Below are 2,952 nucleotides of genomic sequence, written 5' to 3' on the forward strand. Positions count from 1 at the left end.
TGAAACACAACTTTCCTCTAGTTCTTAATGCTTCCTCTTGCCCCACTATCATGATCCCAGTTCTACCATACTAATCTGGCCAAACTAGAGAAGGTATTCTAGTACCGATAGGAATTTCAAACACGGGGAATCCAGAGTGGATGGGCCCTTTACCAGTGTTATGAGTGGAGATACTGGGAGGGTGGAGGAAGGGCAGGATGGAAAGTGGGAACCGATTACAAGGATCTTCATTGACCTCAAAAGAAAGGTGGGTGAAAATATGACAAAAGAATTAGTACATTTCCAAGGATTGATGAGGGATGGGTGGCGGGCATTGAGGGGGGAAAAATGAGGAGCTGAGGCCAGGGGCTTGGGTGGAGAGTGGATATTTTGTGAATAAGGAGGGCAATTAATGTACAGATGTGCTTCAAACAGATGATGTATTTATGGATTGCGGTTAGTGTTGTAGGAGCCACTAATGAAAAGATCATAAAAGAAACAAAAATAATCTTGGCAGAGGGCTCATGCAAGGATGATCTCAGGCTGGATGAGACCAGTCAAAACAGCTACTGGAGTGGCCTCACCCTGTGTCTATTACTGAGTCAGCCATGATGCTTAGGACCCACAGCCCCAGCAGCTGGCCAGAGAGGGAGGTGGATCTCTGAGGCCATTCCACAGGGGGAATGGTCTTCTGTCCTGCAGGGCCCACCCTCCTTTGTAAGCGTGCTGCCTGGGGCAAGGCTTTCATGGAGTCCACACCATGGGAGCTCTACTACTCATGGGGGATTGGCAGGAAGCCTCTGCTCATGTGCATACACCACCACCTAGCTGGAGGATCTCCGTGAACAAAGCCCGAGGCAGACAACAAGCCCACTAACTGATGCTGTAAGAGATACAATCAGCATCCAGAAACCTGCAACTGGGAGTAAGAGGCAGCATACCTTGGTCCCAGCCCCTCCCACTCTAATCTACAAGGAGTGACATTGCAAAGCAGAGGGTTTTCATAAAGCACTTCCAGGACAGTGGAATGAGCAGCCTCGTTTGTGGACATGGATACTCTGTGATCCAGACGTACTACCTCCTCCCTTCCAGTCAGCTGAGACAAAAACCCTTGCAAGCAGAAAGCCATGCATCTGAACAGTATCCACCAGCCACTCATGTGCAGCCCAGCTGCCTCCAAAGAGCCTTCCTGAGTGTGAGAGAAATCATGCAGAAGCCTGGTCTGCACTCAAGAGAGTTTTATGAGCGTTAGGGAGGCGTGGTGGGCAAGTCTGGCCGACCCCAGTGGCTGAATTGAATTAACATGGCCTAGATTGGTCAATCCAGGTACAGGAACCACCCAGGTGACCTCCCCTTCATGGCCAGAAATCTGGACCTCTGAGCATGCACAGGGTGCCTCTCCTAACTGGGCTCTTATCTTGGCCCTATGGGCATGCATAACGGATGCCCCAGTCCCTAGCATAGCTACCTAACATTTGCCCCCCTGAAGAGATATGGACCCAAATCTTTGGGGTACTGGGCGACGACATCTCTAGCTACTTCCTGCTGGCAGAAGGGGCGAGGTGGGGCTTTGGGTCCATACCCTTCCTACACTGCTGGGAGGGGTTGTCCATTGAGGGCAACTTTATCCAGGATGGATAAGGTTGAGGTGGTCCAGGAGATGGTAGTCGTGGACCTGGCACACTTGGTTCAGAAGCTTTAATCACCCGATAACTTCTGAGAAAAACAAACGGTCTAAAAGGTGAACAGTTTGACTACGACAAGGCTAAGCTTGTGAGGTGGCAGTGGCCTTGAAATTAGGTGAGTGTCACAGGAAACAAAAATAATCTTAGGATTAATTACCAGACATGTGTGTTTGTTCATTGGAAGTACAGGAAGAGGGATAAAAGCATTCACACTTTCCCCTAGGAGGGCACAGGTTTGGGCACTACTAGGTGCAGTCGGATCACTGATTCATTTATGATGCTAAGGTCTTGGACACGCTGATCAGACCCATCCTTCTTTTTAACCCTATAACGCTTCAATTTTAATTTTGGGAAAAAATTTTCTTTTTGTTGTGGACTTTCATAGTTATAAATATATATATATATGTATTAATATATACATTTTTTAATGTTATGAAAACATCATGCTTCGCGTTATAGAGTTCAATGGAAATAATGGGCTAGTGCAGGACGAGTCAAAAGTGACCAAAATAGAGTAACTGCCTAAGTCATTTTGAATTTTCTTGGGTTCAATTGGAGTAAAGGCTTGTAAATTACCCGGGGTCCAAATTCCCATGGTGCCTCCTACAACGGGTAGAATGTTCAGGGATGTTTCAGGGCTGGGAGATTAATAACCCCTAAGTCCAGGATACCTTAGGGCAGGGGTCCTGAAACTGTTTACCCAGGGGGCCAGTTCACTATCCCTCAGGCCTTTTGAAGGAAAGACTATAGTTTAAAAAAACAAATATTACGAACAAATTCATGTGCACACTGCACATATTGATTTGAAGTTCAAAAAAATAAAAAAATAAATGGGGCACATACACCCGGCAGAAAGGATCAACGTCCTCGGCTGTCTGCATGTGGCCCACAGGTTGTAGTTTGAGGACCCCTGCTCTCGGCATTCACCAAGAGGATGTGGTTTCAACCCAAAAGCTTGGAGACTCTACAATTTGTTTAAAAGTGATGGGGCAGAAGGAGTCCCTGATTGACGCACGCAAGACTAGTTTTCCCATCCCCTATTACTAAGAGTTCATAGTTATGGTTAAAGGGAACCAGGATATCCCGATCTGATCCCGTTACTTCAAGTGTGGGCTGACATTGCCACTAAGAAGCCTGCAAATATAAAAGACTTACTCCCTCCCGCAAAGAAAGGGCCCTTGTTTCGAAGGTTTCAGGAAACATGGAAGGACCGGAAAAACAAACGGTCCAAGTTCCCAAAACCACATAGGTGGAGGCCTTCCCTCCCCATCAACCCACCCCTCCCCAT

Source organism: Tenrec ecaudatus, chromosome X (genome assembly GCF_050624435.1).
Source record: "Tenrec ecaudatus isolate mTenEca1 chromosome X, mTenEca1.hap1, whole genome shotgun sequence".
NCBI classification, from domain to species: Eukaryota; Metazoa; Chordata; class Mammalia; order Afrosoricida; family Tenrecidae; genus Tenrec; species Tenrec ecaudatus.